The sequence below is a fragment of the Lepus europaeus genome, chromosome 12 (genome assembly GCF_033115175.1).
Source record: "Lepus europaeus isolate LE1 chromosome 12, mLepTim1.pri, whole genome shotgun sequence".
Taxonomy (NCBI): Eukaryota; Metazoa; Chordata; class Mammalia; order Lagomorpha; family Leporidae; genus Lepus; species Lepus europaeus.
In genome coordinates, this window is record NC_084838.1 from 37,963,104 (window position 1) to 37,982,452 (window position 19,349).

The following is a 19,349-nucleotide window of genomic DNA, read 5'->3' on the forward strand; positions in this document are numbered from 1 at the left end:
ATTTACAATACAACGTTGGACAAGACGACTTGTATCCAAAATATATAAGCTCCCATAACCCAAAAACAGAGGTAAGTAGTACAATTTATATTTTAAAAAGGTCAAAATACTTGAACAGGCACTTTACAAAGGAAGATATAGCAATGCCTAATAAGTGCACTACAGGTCACTTAACATCATCTGCCATCAGGAATTTGCAAATCAAAACTACGGTGCAAGGCCACCTGCCATCTAGAGTGGCTAAGATGACGCAGGACGTAAGTCACATGCACTGTGGTTTGGTACAACCACTTCTGAAACTGTCCCACTATTTCTCGAAAAGTTAAACTTATGAGACCAGCACTGTGGCATAGCAGGTAAAGCTGCTGACTACAATGCCGGCGTCCCACATGGGCGCTGGTTTGTGTCCCAGCTGCTCGACTTCTGATCCAGCTCCCTGCTAATGCACCAGGGAAAGCAGCAGAGGATGGCCTAAGTGCCCTGGGCCTGCACCCACACGGGAGACCTATATGAAGCTCCTGGCTCCTGGCTTTGGTCTAGTTCAGCCCTCGCTGTTGTGGCCATCTGGGGAGTGAATGAGAGAATGGAAGACCTCTCTCTCTCTAACGCTGACTTCCAAAATGAATAAATATTTTAAAAAGTTAAACATGCAAGAAAAGTAGCACGAAAAGATGGCACGAATGTCCACAATCTTTGCGAAGCCCCTTGTAGACCTACTGTACGACCCAGTGACTTCACTTCCAGCATTCTTCCAAGAGAAGTAAAAGCCTGCGTCCACAGAGAGGCAGTACGAGGATTGGCACAGAGAAGGCAGCCACGAGAGATCAACACTGGCAGGAACCTGGCTGTCTACCATCAGGAGCATGGGTTAGGAAGCTGTGTGTCGTCACTCAGTGGAATTCCACTCAGCAATAGGGAAAACCACCACAGATGCGTGCAGCAACATGGAGGACTCCCAAAGTATGATGATAAATGGAAGAAGCCTGAAGCAAAAACTAATTCATGATTCCACTTCGTCTAGAACAGGCCCAATGACTTGTACTAACAGAACTCAGATTAGTTGAGGTGGGGGCTGCCTGGAAAAGCCCTGTCTTTTTTTTTTTTTAAGATTTATTTATTTGAAAGTCAGAGTTACACAGAGAGGAGAGGCAAAGAAAGAGAAAGGTCTTCCATCCACTAATTCACTCCCCAGTTGGCCACAATGGCTGGAGCTGCACTGATCCAAAGCCAGGAGCCAGGAGCTTCCTTTAGGTCTCCCACATGGGTGCAGGGGCCCAAGGACTTGGACCATCTTCTACTATTTTCCCAGCCCACAGCAGAGAGCAGGATTGGAAATGGAGCAGCTGGGACTCGAACCGGTGCCCATATGGGATGCCGGCATTGCAGGTGGCGACTCTACCTGCTACGCCACAGCACCCGCCCCCAAAGCCCTGTCTTAATAATGTGCTTGTGAAACTGATGGAACACACACTTAGGACCCGAAGAGCTCAATACAAATTACACCAGCGGGGTCGGCCGCCACCTGCAAGGGAGGCGGGGCAGTCACGCCCCTGGGATACTCCAGGTAAAGTCAGAGCTCCATCACCGGGCAGAAGGGCAGAAGGGCAGAAGGGCAGAAGGAATCGTGGGTGGGAAACTGGACACCCGCACAATCCCAAGGCCGGCCTGGGTCTCACAGCTCGCCTGGTAGTATCCCATTATGCAGTTGGCAGATTCTCTGCTACATAAAGTATCGAAACCCAGCACCACCAGTTGGAGGAACTGCAGGTGCTTAGCTGGAGAACGTAACATTGAGAAGACCACAGGGCTGCTTACAAATTCCAGAAGCTCAGAGGACAAGGCATTTCAGTTCCTCCAACGACCCCCAAGAGTAGGGAAAGATCAATGGGAAGAGGCTTCACTGTGGGAGAGCCTTGCTCCTCCCCAGAGTCTCCGGGGAGTCCAGTGGAGAAGACATAGCCGACAGGACCCACAGTGACAGAAGCAGAGCCAGAGCCCAACGCTCCTCCCTGCCCACTCACCCTGTGCCCACTTCAGTGGCATCGGGGAGGCAGTGTGGCTCAGTGGGGAGCACAGAGACTCCAGAGTCACACAGGCAGTGTGTCCACCGTGAACAAGCTCAGGGCCTTTGGGTTGGTGAACATTTCTGACCTTCAGTTTTTCCATCTGTAAAATGGGACTGGCTGATATGATTGAGAGAGTGTATGTGAAATAGCAGGGCACCTGGCACACAGCAAGCCAGTGCCCAGGAAACAGCGGCTACGCTTATCGACCCTGGAGAGTGTGCTAGCCACTGCCAGTGACCTTTCCACAGCCCACAGCCCGCATCCTCCAAGCCGGGAAACATCTGGGCCCTTTGCAGTGTGCCTGCGAGTCATGCAGTGCGGGAGTGCTAATTAAAACCGCGACTCTGTTTGCATTATCAAATGTCAGGGTTTTTTTTTTTTTCCCCTTCCCACAGAGCAAAGATTTTTCTTATCAAAAATCTATTCACTAAAATGCTAATGATCGTCAGTGATTAGAAACTGCTGCTCAAATTTGCAGGGTCCCCACGGGCCTCTCAGACATGGCTTGTAACTTGTCAGTTGAAGAAATGTTCTCAACAAGTCAAACTTTGCTGTTGAAAAAAAAAAAAAAAACGTTTAAAAAAAAAAAAAAAAGATTTCATTTCCTTAACGCTTCACTGTGCCGGTCCAGGAGGGACTTCTGAGTTAAATGACAGAGACCACATTATTACTCGTGGAGTCAGTTCTAATAGAAGTCTCGCCAGGCGCCGTATCCTCAGACAGGCCCCGAAAACCTGCTCATAAAAGTCCCTCCCGCTCATCTTCATTTCAATAAGCGTTTAGTTCGCCCAGAAGAGGCCCAGTGAGCCATGTGCTTTGATCATCTTCTCTCGGCCTCCCTCCTCCTCTGAGGTCACATCTTCAGCGCTGCCTGCCTCCACCTGCAGCCACCGTCCCAGAGCCGCCAGCTGTCCTCCGTGGTCAGCGCGGGGGACCTGGGGCTCCCGCAGAACGAGCTGGGCCAGTGCCATGGCGGGGCAGCTCATCCCGGGCTCTGGGCTGCCCTGGCACATGGGGGCACGTGCAGGCCTCTCCCAGGAACTGACATGCACTTGCCCTGCCTGTCTTGGTTCTGGGTAGATTCCAAGATATACACAGCGGCACTGTGGCCGTCCAGTCATTGTAGACATGGGTAGAAGTTTGGTGCGTCCTCTTCCTTAGCCCAGCTGGAGGGGGTGGAGTCAGGAGGACCTGGTTCCGAGTCACGGTTAGAACATAGACTTTGCAGACAGACAGGCCTGGGTTTAATTTCAGCTCAACCATTCTCTCTCATTCAGTCAAGAAATATTCTCAAACACCTATCTTGTACCAGGTACTGTGCTGGACACTGGTAGCAGGGCGCTGAGCCAGAGGTTGCTCCTGACACTGACAGTCTCGGGGAACAAACAACCATCAATTCATGGGGCCAGCACTGTGGCGTAGTGGACTAACCCTCTGCCTGCAGTACCAGTATCCCATACGGGCGCCAGTTCGAGTCCTGGTTGCTCCACTTCTGATCCAGCTCCCTCCTGTGGCCTGGGAAAGCAGTAGAAGATGGCTCAAGTGCTTGGGCCCCTGCACCCTCATGGGAGACCTAGAAGAAGCTCCTGGCTTTGGATCGGTTCAGCCCTGGCCGCTGCAGCCATCTAAGGGGTGAACCAACGGAAGGAAGACCTCTCTCTCTGACTCTGCCTATCTGTAACACTGCCTTTCAATTAGATAAACAAATCTTTTAAAAAGAACCTAGAGAATTCAGAAAAAAAAAAAAATACATGGTTACAGGCGCTGATGACTGTTTGGCCAGGCCTGGAACTCCATTAGAACGCCAAGTACCCGGGCCCTCCTCCACTGCTTTCCCAGGCGCATTAGCAGGAAGCTGGATCGGAAGTGGAACAGCCAGTACTTGAACCAGCGCCCATATGGGATGCTGGCATTGCAGGTGGTGGCTTAACCACTACACCAACAGAGGCCCTGGTCTTAAAGGGTGGTCTCGGACCAGAAGTATCAACATCACCTGGGAACATGCTAGAAATGCAGTTTCTCAGGTCCTGCCCCAGACATCCTGGATCAGGAGTGAGGTGGGGATGGGGTGAGGCCTCCCAGTGGCTCTGGTGTAGGCTCAGCTTGGCAGGGGTGCAGAATGCCAGTGACTGGCCTAAGGAAGAGGGGGTCACGGTGAGCCTCGGGGATGAGGAGGATGTGGGCGAGAGCCTGAGAAAGGGCACCCCTGGCCGTGTGCACGTGAGCCTGTTTCCTCAGCTGATCTGAGGTTTGACTGTCACGGGGTTGTGATGGAGACTCTTGTTCACCATTATTTTTATTTATTTCAGAACATGATGCCAGCAGGTGCCAGCTCGTGTACCCCCCCCCACACACACACACACTAAAAAGATAGCAAGGAGGCCTCTGGGAGGTTCCCAGGCACAGCCCGAGACTCCAGCCTGAGGCTGGGCCAGAAGCAGGAGCAGCAAAGTCCCCGAGGAGGCACTGCGGTGCAGGGGCAATGGCACAGCTCCACTCGCACCCCCTCACCCCTGTAAGTTCTGTTTGCAGAGAATGCCTAAGTGCCTAGGCTTTGGTGCATTTTTAAAGGAACACAGTCCCTGGCAGATCCTCCCAACCAGAGCCTTTGGTCTGCAGGAGGGAGGCTTGTCTGAGAATCAGAGAAGTCCTGGCCAGCAGCAGCCATTCTGTGAATCACAGCCAACCGCCTCCCGAGCGCAAGGTTGCTGACCCCAGGGGCTTGTGATTCAGCTGAGGGGTAGAAGACACATAAACAGCCGCCCAGAACACAGGGCGCAGGGGACCAGCATCATGGAATAGCAGGCTAAGCCACCGCCTGCAACACTGGATCCCACGTGGGCGCTGGTTGGTGTCCCGGCCGCTCCACTTCTGATCCAGCTCCCTGTTAATGCACCTGGGAAAGCAGCCAAAGATGGCCCAAGTGCCTGGGCCCCTGCACCCATGTGGGATACCTGAATGAAGCTCCTGGCTTTGGCCTGACCCAGCTCGGGCTCGCTCGCCCTCTCTCTGTATCTGACTTTCAAAATAAATAAATCTAAAAAAAAAAAAAAAAAAGAACAGGTAGCAAATGCTATTAGGGGGATGTCATGTGTCTGGGGGACAGGGAGATTGATTCCTGCTGGGGACTTGGGGACACCTTCCTAGATGCACCTTCCCTTGGGGACATCCATCACTCCTCGCCAGAGCTTCCGAGTCTAAAGAGCTGATTATTCCCTCCTACACTGCATCGCTCTGGGGACTGTAAATCAAAAATTTCAGCTCATAGAAATCCTCCATCCTTGCACAACAGAGAGACTCCAAGTTGGTCTAACCTCCCTGTCAGCCCTTTGGAAGGAGATGAAGATGTTCGCAAGCTGCCGCCATTGTGGCGTGGAACCGGCAGTTCCCTTGGAAATATCTGGACCGATTCTCGCACTGCAGAGACAAGGAACTGAGGCCAGAGAAGGGAGAGGTGCTGTCAGGGCTTCAGGTTGAGTCCAGGGCAGTGCTGGCACTGGAAGCCTGGACGAGAGCGGGAACCACTGCTCTGGGTTTGCTGCTGGGGCACCTGGGACCCCGAGCTGGGCCTTTTTGCTCTCATCAGTTATCACTGAGCTCTTGCCCTTGCCCCTAGAGCCTAAGCCCACCTACCAGGACTGTCTCCTGCCCCAGGAGGGACAGACCAGAGCCCAGAGTTGAGGCTGGCACCACATCTCTTCTAGATCGTTCCTCCCGGCTTGCCCTGTTCCATCGCTTCTGACCAGCTGCTTGCTCTTTGCCCTGGCCTTTGGCCACGAAGGAAATGGACACTTCTGTGGGCTCAGCACCGCTTCTGTTTCAACCTGCTGCCAGCAGGCGTGCTCCTGGCAGAGCCACATTCCTCAGACCCCTCCACCAGCCAGGTGTCCCCAACCCATGCCTCCTGCTCTCCACGCAGGTCCTTGCCTCTTGCCACATTGCTCTGGCCTCACGAGTGGCGCCCCAGCTGCCATCCTGTTGTGGCTGCAGCAAGAAGTGTGCAACTATGCAACAGCATCCCTCTGCTTTAAAAGTGGATAAATCCCCTAAGTTAGGAAAGAAAAACAGAACTGTAGGTCTGATTAATGGGATCTACATGGCTTAGAATCGATGACGTGAACTTGGGTTAATTGGTCATCTAGATAGCAGCAATTATTTGCATCATTATCACGTGTCGGTGAACCTCTGCTCCGAGTTGGACTTGGTGATGGCGCTGGGCTCTGGTGAAGTGCCCTGGGCTTCCACAGCACCGATGGCTTTGTCCGCTCCAGGTTCTAAGGAGGGAGAGGCTGCATGCATTAGCTTAAAACACTGGGGCCAGCGCTGTGGTGTAGCGGTGGAGCTGTCACCTGCAGTGCCAGCATCCCATATGGGCACCGGTTCAAGTCCCAGCTACTGCACTTTCAATCCAGCTCTCTGCTATGGCCTGGGAAAGCAGTAGAAAATGGCACAAGTGCGTGGGCCCCTGCACCTGTGTGGGAGACCCGAAAGAAACTCCTGGCTCCTGGTTTCAGACTGGCCCAGATCCAGCCATTGCGGCCATTTGGAGAGTGAACCAGCAGATGGAGGATCTCTCTCTCTCTGCCTTTCAAATAAATACATCTTTCAAAAAAATTTAAAAGAAACATCCTGCCTTGTTCAGCTGTGGGGTCAGCTGCTGAGTTCATGTAATCGTCTTGTTAAGGGGCAGCAGAGGCCACCTGTGCCCACTGCAAGCCCTGGCAAGAAGCTCCCCACGTCTCTCCGGGAGTGGTCCACCACCCGCACTGTTGAGGATTTCTGGAGCTGCGGAACCTACCACCTACCAGCACTCTGTCTGATCTCTGAGCAACACTAGTTGAGGGGTAGTTCCTTCTCAGGTGGAGTCAAAATCTGCCTCTTGGGGCTGGCCCTGGAGCGCCACAGTAGGTTAAGCTGTGGCTTGCAGCCCTGGCAGCCCATATGAGCCCAGGTTCCAATCCTGGATGCTCCACTTCCAATGCAGCACCTGAGAGGGTGCTCGGGCCCCTGCACCTGTGTGGGAGACCTGAACAGAGCTCCTGACTCCTGGCCCAGCCTTGGGTGTTGCAGCCATTTGGGAAGTGAACCAGTGGGTAGAAGAGCTCGCTCTCTCTCATCTTTAAAATATTTTATTTATATTATAATGTATTGTATATAAAATTTTATTTATATTACATATTATATATATATTAAATGTGCCTTTGTGGCTTACCCCCTTGTTCTGATTCTGTTGATCTAGAACTTAGAAGTCTTCCTCTCGTGGTCTTCCCAGTGTTTTGGGCCACTGAGGCCACCAGATGCCAAGAGGCAGTGGGGGGACCCTCTAGGTTCACGCCCAGGCTCTGCACCTGCTGGCGGTCCCTGTGTTCAGAGCGTTATCCATCTCTCCGCACCTCAGCTGCCCTCACTGAGACTGAGGGGCGGCATGTTGAACTCAGCACCTGGGCGTCACAAGCTCGGGCTGCGAGTTCGCCGCCAGCGCTTTCTTGGTCCCACCACGTAAATACTCTCCGTTTACTCCCACTTCCCCTTAAAGATGACTTAAGACTCCGTTATATGGGGGTCCTGGACGTTCCTCCCATCAAGTCCGAGAAACAACAAAGGGTTGTTAGAATGACACGAGCTGAAGTGCCGAAGGCAGTGGCCCAGCACGTGGGGAGCCTCCATACAAATACACCCGCCAGGGTGATCGGCGCTCATTTAGCTGCTAAAACTATTCAAAACGGAGGCAGGCAATGTCTGCTCACGTGCACGGCTCCGACTGAGCTGACTTCTGCTTATCTTCCATGTGCACCTAAGTGAAATGTCTTAAATACAGATCAGGCGTGTGTGCAGCAAACGGCTCTAATTACTCGGCGCGGGCAGGCTCGGCCCTGTCTTCGGAGACTCCCGGAGTCTCAGCTTCCGCTTCCCCCTAGGTATTGCGCTTCACGGTGATGAATGGCACCGATTCTTGGAACAGAAAAGCTGCTTCCGCGGGGCTTTGGCGGCAGCAGGAGAAGCAGTTGGTTGGTGTTTGAAACGCAGAGCCTTGGAGCCGAGGCCTGGAGCTGCCTGCTCAGCCTGGAGGCGCATGGATGGCTCCTGGGGTCACTGGTGAGGCCACAGCTCCTGATGCGGCTGTTCCCGCCACGGCGGCATTCTCCGGGAACTCAGCTGTGCCGCCTGGGAAACCCCAAAAGGCACACGTGCCTGGCTTTATCCCCCTTTCTACACACACTGGTGCTACTCAGTTGTGCTCCAGTGCTTCAGTGGGATTGGAAGCCAGGTTTGTCTGATGCCGAAGTCTGTGCTCCAGCCTTTCCATTATCACACCACTTCTCTTCTTCCTGACCCCCAAGTCCAATGCCATGTGGCGTTCCTGGCCTCAGCCTGCTATAATCAAACGCCAAGGGCCACATGGAGCCGAGCCACTCCACTCCACCCAGCAGGAAGTAGTTCCCTGCCCCCTGGAAATGCTCCTCTATAGCCCCCTGGACCTCAAGGGCACAGGAAGTGCATGAAATCCTCTCTCCTATGGTCCTGTTGCCATTTTTCTTTAAGATTTGTTTATTTGAAAGGCAGAGTTACAGAGAGGCAGAGGCAGAGAGAGAAGTCTTCCATCTGCTGGCTCACTCCCCAAATGGCTGCAGTGGCCGGAGCTGGGCCCATCCAAAGCCAGGAGCTTCTTCCTGGTCTCGCATGTGGGTGCAGGGGTGCAGGGGCCCAGGGACTTGGGCCATCTTCTACTGCTTTCCCAGGCCATAGCAGAGAGCTGGATCAGAAGTGGAGCATCCGGGTCTTGAACCGGTGCCCACATGGGATGCCAGCACTGCAGGTTGCGGCTTTACCTGCTACACCACAGCGCCAGGCCCCTCTTTTTTTCAGATTTGAGAGGTAGCGATACAGAGGGAGAGACAGAGAAAAATATTTTCCATCTGCTGATTGGCTCCCCAGATGGCTGCAATGGAGCTGGGCCAATCCAAAGCCAGGAGCCAGGAACTTCTTCCAGGTCTCCCACATGGGTTCAGGGGCCCAAGTACTTGGTCCTTCTTCTAGTGCTTTCCCAGGCCATCAGCAGGGAGCTGCATTGGAAGTGGAGCAGCCAGGACATGAACCCTCACCCATATGGGCTGCTGAGGCCGCAGGTGGAGGCATAGCCTGCTGTGCCACAGTGCCAGCCCAGGTTCCGTTCCCTTGTGACTGGTGCTCTCCCTCCTATCCTGAGGCACTTTCCACCTAAAATTCAATCTCACTGAGCTCCTCAGTTTGCTAAAGCCATTCCAAGGCTCCCGGTGCCCTCAGGAGAGAGGTTTGGCACTCACGGCCCCGTGACTGGGCTCCGCTTCCTTTCCCGCCATCACTATCCCTCCCGCCTTGCCTCTGAAGGAGGCCCACGGCCAGGCGGCCTCGCCGCTCACTCACAGGCTCCCGAGTGCCCACCTTGTCCTCCACTGCGTTTCACGGGCCGCAGCCAGACTTCCGGCGCCCATGGCCGCAGGTTATGAGTGGCTGTGAACAACCAAACCGGGACTGTGCAAGCATCTCCATGCCCTCCTCTATAGCATGGGGATGAAACCACGGAGCACGGGGAGTCTGAGATAAAGCATGCAACGGTCCACGCGAAGGCACAGACAGCCAAGCACGAAGCAGGACAGAAGAAACCTTGCAATAACCCAGACCTCTCAGGCACAAGCATGTCGGGCTCCCCCAACCCCTTTCTGATCTTCGCCAGCTGCATGTGCACACACAATCACACATGCACACACACACACAACTGTGCAAGCACACACACACACTGTCATGCACAAGCCCCTCTGTGGCTCCCTCCCTCTGTTACCCAGCCCCCCAGTGCCTGCCCCATCACAGCCTGGGTCACTCTGCAGCCCCTTGTCTGTGCACGTTGTCTCCCCACCCCCACACTGAGGCGCTCAGGGCAGGGACCACATCTGATTTCTTTCTGTGTCCCCAGAGACCCCACCAGGCCTGATGCAGAGTGGGGGCTTCTGACACCACAGCACAGGATGCTAGACATCAACTTCCCCAAAGCCTGAGCATTCACAGCAGACAAAAAAAAAAAAGCGCATTTTGCAACCTCCCCTCCACCTCCCTTAAACGTGATACAGCTGCAACAAACAAAAACAAACAGGATGAGCCCAGCCTGGCTCACCCCCAGCGCTGCACTTTCAACATCATCTGCTTTCCCACTCCAGGGCCTATCCATCATCTTTGCCAGAATCTGTCCCCGAGGGCTGTGGCAGGAGAATCGTCAACATTTAACACAATCAGAGCTTGTTCCGCGGGGGGGAGGGGCGGCTGTCTTCCCCGCCTGCAGTCTCTGTCCAGGCCTTCCTCCTCCTTCCCCCTCTCATCAAGGAGCCAGGGCAGGACAAACACACACATTGGCCCCCTGGGAACGCTCGCCTCTCCCGCCCCAGCCAAGCCTTGTGCTTCCAGCCTGTCTTGGCCTCATTCAAATGTTCTTACCTGACCATGGCTATACAGCAGTCAGTGGCCTGGCGCTGGGGATGGTGGCTCTTCTATAGTAACTCTTGTACCTGAACACTGAATTTCTAGAAACACAGGTCCCAGTGGACAGTTCTAAGGTAAAGAATCCCAGTTGGGGCCGCATTTCGGCTCAGCAGGTCCAGCTGCACCTGGGACACATCAGCATTCCAGTTGGAATCCCGGCCGCCCCACTTCCAATCCAGCTCCTGGCTAATGAGCCTGGGAAGGCAGCACAAGATGGCCTGGGTACTCGGGCCCCCACCACCCAGGTGGGAGACAAGGATGGAGTTCCAGGCTCCTGGCTTTGGCCTGGACTAGTTCTGGTGGTAGTGGCCATCTGGGGAGTGAACCAGCAGGTGGAAGCTCACTCTCTTTCTCTCCCTTTCTCTTTTTCTGTGTGTGTGTCTCCCTTTATCTCAGTTGCTCTAACTTTCAAATAAATAAATAAATCATTAAAAAGAGAGAAAAAGTAGAATCCCAGTGAAACCCAGGAGCCCCAAGCTATTCGAGAAGGGGAGAGAGGAGAAACACACGGCAGAGGACGGCCCTGCTCAGTGGCGCCTGTGTTCAGGGCCTCTTGTTCATGTTTCTGGTTTCACCTCTTTTACTAGGGGACAGAGAAGAATGACCAGGTGGGTACTGAGGGCTTGGTGCCACAGTTCCTCCACACGGATGTCGGGTCCAGAGACATAATGTTTCTGTACTTGACCGTGGCCAGGGGCAACTTGGGTTAAGTATTGTAAAGCAGAGATGAGGAGAGCTCAAGGAGATAGTGGTTGCCACCTAGAATTTCCTTTGGCCTATACTTGGGTGTTACCCCATGGCATTGAGCCGTGGCCACGGGAGCAGCCAGGGCATGTCCTCACGGAAGGCCCCCAGACGTGAGGCTGAGACACCCACCCAAAGCCATCCCTTGCAGGGCACGACGCGGGAGTAGAGAAAGAACGTGGTCAAGGACAATGCAGGTTCTCTCTCCAGCTCACAGCAAAAACAGCCAAGTTCCAGAGGCTCTGCTCCAGGCGAGGCTGGGCCTCTGGGGCCTTTGAGAGAGGGTGGCTTCCCCCAAACCACCCAGGAACAGGCTGATTGATTGAGATGAATTCATTTTTCCTCCTGAACACAGACGAGGGCTTACAAATTGAATGGAATTGATGCAATGTCTGCAAGTGAAGTTATTCAATTTTCAACGCCCTCATTCTGAGCCTTTAACATGCTCCTCACTGTTTTAGGACAAATAATATTTGTTTTCTCCCTGCACAAATATAAAAATGTTTCCGGCACTTGGAAAGCTCCTCTTTGGGGTATTTGCACTGAATTCCATTCTGTAAACGTTTGTGGAGGCATAATTGGTCCAGATACCCAGCAGGTGGCTGACGCTCCTTGCTTGCTGTGTGCCTTGCATTTTTACATGTGTGACCTCACTCAGTGCCTGCAAGAACCCTCTGAAAGGGATGTTGCACCTGCTCCCCAGACGGGGAAGCTGAGACCCGGAGCGGCGCAATGGCTTGCCCAAGGCCACAGAGGCAGCAACGGTGAGTCTGCTTCCAAACTCATGCTGTTCGTAAGGCTCCTCACAACACAAGTCCGTGCGAGGTCATCCGAGTTTGCTGGCCGTCTCCCACCGGAGCTGACGCTGAGACAACAGCGCCCACTCGGGCTCCTGCAGAGACCACTGCTGACTGGAGAATCTCTGCCACCCAAGACAAGGCTCCCTTCTGCAGACTTTTTGCTCCAGCTCACAGCAAAAACAGCAGGCCGGTGCCGTGGCTCAATAGGCTAATCCTCCACCTGCGGCACCGGCACACCGGGTTCTAGTCCCTGTCAGGGTGCCGGTTCTGTCCCGGTTGCCCCTCTTCCAGTCCAGCTCTCTGCTGTGGCCCGGGAGTGCAGTGGGGGATGGCCCAGGTCCTTGGGCCCTGCACCCGCATGGGAGACCAGGAGAAGCACCTGGCTCCTGCCATCGGATCAGCGCGGTGCACCAGCCACAGCGGCCATTGGAGAGTGAACCAACGGCAAAGGAAGACCTTTCTGTGTCTCTCTCACTGTCCACTCTGCCTGTCAAAAAAAAAAAAACAGCAGAAGATGGGCTATGCCACCAGGACAGCCCTGACAGGGCAGCAGGTGCAGCCGTGCCCACAGCTCTGGAAAGCTCTGTGCTTGCCACAGCCTCAGGCAGCAGGTAAGCAATGGTTGCCCAGTGGAGCAAAGTGGGAGCTGGACTCAGAGAGGGAAAGTCACAGGGCATGACGGGCTGAGCTCTCTGACGCCCTGCCCAGGGCTCATCCCTCTGCCCCGCACGGAGACCCACATACCTTGTGCCCTGCTTTGCAGGTGGTTTGTTTGGAGTTAATAGGCGGGAGCGCATGATTGATTAGCGATGTCTGCCACGAGCAGAGGCCAGAGTGACACCAGAGGTGAAATGTATTTATGGGCCCCTCTGCAAACCCTACCCGATATGCCTTTTTTCTCTTCAAAACAAAACCGCTCAATAAAATCTTCTGATCTAATGGCCAGAACTTGGGAAATTTCACCTTAATGCTACCTGGGAAGGCAGGCTTTGGTAAACAATTGAACATTGCGGTAGAGATTGCAAGGGAGTGTTTAATTTGCTCAAGAGACCCACTGTCCTCAAGGACTCCACTCCATTAGCTTTTGTCCAACTAATGACAAGTGAGTTTTCTATATTCATTAAAGCAGGCTTGGGATTTGCCTTGCGGGGCAGCCAACTGGAGAGGAAATAGCGCTGGACTCGGGAGGAATGTTCTCGATTACTCGCTTGCGTTTTGGAAAAAAATAAAGAGTAAAATGGTGTTTTCTAAAATCCTTGTAAGTCAGACTTTTCTCTGCTACCGGCGGGCGTGCCTTGCAGGGGAAGACAGGGGTCCCGCCCGAAAGGCGGTCTCCAGGTCGAGACCACCCAGCCCGGCTCAGCTCAGGGACCTCCCCAGCTACTTCCTGTGTCTTCCCACGTGGTTGTGCCCACACAGACAGAGACTTAAGGGGCTAAGCCTTGGCCAAGAGCGCACAGACTAATGGGAAAGTCGAGGCAACACCCTCACCCTGCAGGGGGCAGCCATGAGGAACCAGCGCCTGCTGGTCGCTGTCACTGACCCCCAGGGCCCTGGCGCTCCTCCCCAGGCTCACAGAACCCACCCAATCCCAGCACGGCATTCACGGAGATCCCAGGAGCTGCCACAAGAAGGCCAGAGGTGCCACCCTGCTGCCAGCCCTGCTCCCCTCACCTGGGCTCCTGCCTCCCCAGGACTGACGGCGTCCGGGCCACTCCTGGGCCTTCCTGCTCAGGGTAACTCCCCCGAGGGCTGTGCAGCAGCATCAGGGGGTTTTCTGAGCTGCTGTGGGCCAGAGTAGCCTCTTGGAGGAAGCACTCTGCGTTGTTGGGGTTCAGCCTGGAGAATGATGGCTCACTCGGGGGTGACGGAGAGCGCTGAGCCAAGACCGCCTGGGACCGTGTGACCCTGGCTCAGATGGGGCACACCTGGCATGCAAGAGGCCTTTCCCTGGGGACTCAGTGGAAGGGACTTTCGAAAAGCCCCGGGAGCGGCCTCTGGAGGGGACACACCCACAGAGGGACACAGGGTGCCCAGCCAGCAGCAGGGACCAAGGGAATCCCCGGCCCAGCACTGGGTCCTGGCGTTTGCTGCCATCTGCCGGAATGCCATGATAAGCCTCCAGTCCATGCTGCCGGCAGCGCAGGAGTGGCTGGCAGTTGCCGTGTGTGCCCCTTCGTGGCAGTGCGCTGTGGTCAGAACAGACCGCGGCCTTGCTCTTGCCCCAGACACCCTCAGTAGAAGCTCTCGCTCTCCTCCCCCGTCTCTGACTCCAGGCTGGGGAGTCCAGGCACACACAGAGACACATGTGCAGACACATGTAAACACACGCAGATACAGACACACAGGCACACACACACCTGGCTCCTCTCTAGGAGTAGAGAGTGGGGCTTGTCCACTCCCGAGTTGGCCCTGTTCCTTGAACAGCCGGGACTCGGGCCTTGAGGACAGCACCAAGAGGCCACCGACCGTCGCAAGTTTCTGTCTGAGCCTCCCCGGCCCGGGCCCTGGCTTTGAGCAAGTCACTGCACCTTCCTGAACCTCGGGGTCCCCGTCCTTAACAGCAGAGACAGCAGCGGGGTCCCAGCTAACACTGCATGGGGCTCACTGGGCACAAGGTGCTGTTGTAAGTGCTTAAGGGACAAATTCATGCCACCTCCCTGAAACGCAGCAGCCTTGCCTTGTGCCTCATGGGGAGTTAGATGCAGGCATGTCACTTGCTTCACCCAGCGGGACGTAAGCAGCAGCTTGGAGGAAGCCCGAGTCTGGGCAGGGTCCCGTCCCTCTGTCTCTCCCTCTGTTCCCGCGACCAGCAGTGTTCACGTACTGGTTGTCCTGTTTGTCTGGACCCCAGGCTGACAATGACAGTGCCTATGACTGATCCAGGAGGCTCACGCAAAGTGATCGAGGCCACGTGAGCCATGGAGACACGGGGAGAGGAGCTCACTACCTCGGGTCCCGACTGGTCCCCAGGGCCCATGGCCATCCCTGGTTCATCTGAGCAAAGTGGCTAGGGCCGAGCAGCGCACAGGCTGGCCCACGGAGAGCAGAGTGTATAACACGCAGTAAAGGCCAGCTGCGTGCGTCTCCACGTCGCAGGGAGCCGCACACATGGACGGGACCCTGGGCCAGCAAGGCGGGCCGAGGTGTCCACAGCTTTGCCCATTTCTGCGGCCACACCCCGGCCCAGAGCTTGGGAAGCCGCCACCCCCAGCCAGCGCCAGCCCTTCCCTCGGTTCTCCCGGTCTGCCTGGCCATCGACCTTGACTCTCTAGCAATTGCTCCAGCGTCCGTGGGAGCTGGCAGCCATGGATTTTCTTTCCATCTGGGTTAAGTTTCTGGCTATCAGTGGCTGCGTGTCTGTCACCTCTGGCAGAGGCTGGGAGAGCGGGGAGGTGAGGAGGGCGGTGACAGCTCTGGGGGGTAGGGACCCCGGGCGCCTTCCCAGACCCACACTCTGGCCAGGCACTGCATCCTGTCCTCAGCACTCTTGATGACAGAGGGGGACAAGACACCATTCCATTTGTCACACGCTCCCCAGGATGCGATGCAACATCTCCCTTTGCTTTCTGTACTCAGCCCTTGCTGGCCACGGGGCACCAGGGCGCCTGAGACTTCTGCCCCTCCCAACTCACACAGCTCACAACGACCCCAGCTGCGGCGGTCGCCGGCCTGCTGGCTGTTTGTGCCAGGCCTGTGCTAAGCACTCCACACATCACCCCATTGTATTCTCCCGACTGGCACACAAAGCCTAAGCTAGGGAGAGAGGTCATAAGAGACAGAGCCAAGTTCAAATCCAGGTCCTTCTGACCCCAGAACCCAGGTGCCCTAAATAGCAAGTGATGTAAAAGGCCAGGAGGTGGCAAGAAGGGAGGGGGCATCTCATCTAGTCCTCAGGGATGGAACACAGGCCATACTGATGCCTGGCAGCCCCGGGAGCGGCTCAGTGCAAGAGTTACACAGTTACACCTCCGGCCAGGGGAGGAGCAGGACCACCCCTAAGCATGCACATGGCCAAGGCCTCCTCTTCATAGGAGGTCTCCAGACAGGAGTAGCAACAGGCTCGTGAGGCAGACAGGCATCAAGGGCCAAGAGCACCTTCAGTGTGGACACAGAGTTCCGGGAAGCACAAGTAAGCAACCAACTCTGGAGTCACCACGGAAGGCTTCCCAGCAGAGGTGGCATTTAAGTAAAGAGAGGAGAGAACCGCAGCAAGGCCACATGCGTTCCTACTGGGGTCTGATGTCTCAGATCAAGGCAGCCAGAGGCTAGCATTGCCCGTGCTCCTCCAGGGCTGGTACTCTGAGAGACCCCTCCCCGAATGTCCCCCTGCCTTCATTCCCCATGCTCAGACCACTCCAGTGACAAGGAGGCGGGGCCTGGTCTTATTCCCCGCACACTGGCAGGTGGCCAGGCCTGGGGTGCTGGGGCTGGTGGCCCGCAGGACCTCAGGGGACACGCCTGTAGGGATCTGGACTCATTCTCCAGCCAGGTGGAATGTCCCCACTGCACCCAGACCTGTGTGCTCACCGCTGTAATTCCAGCTTCATTTACTCTACCCACTTGTCCCCGTCTGGCAGGAAATCGGCCGAGAGCAGAAGAGAATAAAGCAAGAGGCCAGCTGTAGTCCGGAGCAGTCATTCAATGCTGTGGGCGCCCATCAGGCAGCTCGGTGGGGGTGGACAGAGGGCACTGATACCCAGCGCCTCCGCGTGGCAGCAGGAGATGGAAAGAACGGACTGGAGACGGGCTGCCACACGGGGCCGAGGGCCTGAGAAACAACGGGCCTGCAAATGGACGCGCCCAGAGCGCTCTGCGGGTCCTGCAGCAGCGCACGGAGCCCGCCCGGCTCCTCTGCCCACTGGACTGAATTCATGCAGGGCCCGCACGCGCCCTGCACTCTCCCACTTCGATTACCCACAGACCTAGTTTTTGCAGAACTCATTAACTAGCAGGTCCGCGGGGACCGGGCTTCCAAGCCTTGCAGGACAGGTCCCAGGGAGCCCGCCTGACTGCCCAGGAATCCGGGCTCGGGGAGTGCGGGCAGGGCCTGGGGGGGCAGCGCTCACCACTCTGGATCCCGATAAAGTCGGGTGGGGTAGGGGGGGCGGGAGGAGCAGGAACAGCCTGCAGCTGCGCACCAGCGCACTGGGGCCTCAGCGTGGGAGCGTGGGGTGGCTCCAGCCCCGAATTTCCCCAGGGAGGCACTGATCCCTGCAGGGGAAACATGGGCAGGTCCGGCTGGAGCTCCATCTCCAAAGAGCCCTGGGCGCAGCCCAGACGCCTGGACCGCCCCTGCCCCTGGCTCCTGCTTCTCCCTTCACCGCGGGCAGCTGGGCGTCCATGCCTTTGCAGCTCCAGGCCGAGGGGCTGAGCCGTAAGCTCCAGGGGCAGGCGCAGTGGACGCTTTGTCCTCCCAGCCTCAGCACACAGCAATGCTCCCTGGCTCCTTGTGGAGCGCCGGAGTGAATAAATGAATGAGAGGAAGCCGCTGTAGCCAAAACATACAGGTTGGAAGAATACTGCCCCACGCTCAGAGGCGGAGGGAGCCAGCGGGCTGCTGCTATAGACAGGCACTCTAGGCGGGGCTCTAGACCCCAGTGGAAGAGCAGTCGGCCCGGACTCGGTGGTCCCTTCTGTAAAATGGGGTGAAGCAGTACGTGCCTCATCCGGGTTCCTCGAGACGCGCTTAGAGCCGTGCTTAGCAGAAGGGGACGAGCCAGTGCCCCGCCTCTCAGGCCCTCTCACAGGCTGCGGCTGGCCTCTTCCACCTCAGAAACAAAGCTGCAGGGGGCTGACGGGGACCCCTGGTGGCCAAGACACGCAACTGCCTGGCCATTGTCAACTCTGCCTCCCCTATCTGAACTCGCTGCTTTGTCTTCACTGTCCCGTCCTCCCCTGAGCCTACCCCATTCAATGTTTCTACAGCTGGCTGCGTCTCGTTGGGGCGCCCAGAACCTAGAGATCTGGGAGAGCCCGTGATGGCAGCCGAGGACTTGGTCTGGGGAGTGGAGGGAGTGAGGGAGTGAGGGAGCTGCCTCCATCATTCCTTCTTCTAACAGAGTCACAAAACTTTCTTTTAAAATGGCCTGATGAGGGGGCTGGCGCTGTGGCACAGTGGGTTAGAGCCCTGGCCTGAAGCGCCGGCATCCCATATGGGCGCTGGTTCTAGTCCTGGCTGCTGCACTTCCCATCCAGCTCTCTGCTGTGGCCTGGGAAAGCAGAAGATGGCCCAAGTGCTTGGGGGCCCTTCACTCACATGGCAGACCTGGAAGAAGCTCCTGGCTCCTGGCTTTGGATCTGCACAACTCCACTGGTTGTGGCCATTTGGGGAGTGAACCAGTGGATGGAAGACCTCTCTGTGTGTGTAACTCTACCTCCCAAATAAACAAATGCCATATTTTAAATGGCCTGATGAGGTCTAGAGAGAAAAGGCGGCAGGTAGGCTGTGTAGGGTCGCCCTTGCTCAGTTACTCGTGGTATGTTCACCCCAATCCTACTGACGGCGGCAGGAACAGGCCCAGGCCCACAAGCCTGTCCTCTGTGTAGCGGGTGTGGGCGCCCACAGCCTCTGCAGGAGATGGAAGCTCTTCCTGCTGGAGGGGCTCATCACCTCCCCACCATCTCTTCTTGGAAAAACAGCTTGGAAGGGCACGGCCCTACGATGCCTAAGGGCCTGGGTCGGGCCCTGCTGTAGCTGAATAGGCCAGAGGCAGATGGCTCACCGGAGCTGACCCCATCTGAGTCTCTCCCTGGCGAATTTGGAGTCGAACTCTGACACTGGCCAACAGCCACAGGGACTGGGGTAGGAAGGCCTTGGAAGCTGGCGGGCTGAGGCTACCTTCGGTGGAGGCATTGACGGGCCATGTGCGAGCCGCTGAGTGAGCGCAAGAGGCAGCCTGGGAGCAAGCAGGAGGAACCAGTGCTCAAAAGGAGGAAGCCAGCCCTCCACAGGAGCCCGTGACAAAGTGCCCTGAGGAGCTGTCTCAGGTCTTTCCCGTGCTTGTAACTGGACATGTAGCAGTCCCCAGCGTCTGCCTAGGTCCCTTTTGCGTCTTAAGATTTTTAAAATTTATTTTGAAAGTCAGAGTTTCAGAGAGAAAAGGGGGAGGTGATATCTTTCATCCACTGGCTCACTCCCCAGATGACTACAACGACCAGGGCTGGGCCAGGTGGAAGCCAGGAGCAGGAGCCTCATCCGGGTCTCCCACATGGATGGCAGGAACCC

At 56.0% G+C, this 19,349-nt stretch overlaps 1 pseudogene; it reads left to right on the forward strand.

Annotated features, from left to right (window-relative positions):
- Window positions 1–245: 245 nt before the first annotated feature.
- The window catches only part of LOC133770953 (heat shock protein HSP 90-beta-like), a 94,127-nt pseudogene continuing 75,023 nt past the window's right edge, over window positions 246–19,349 (forward strand).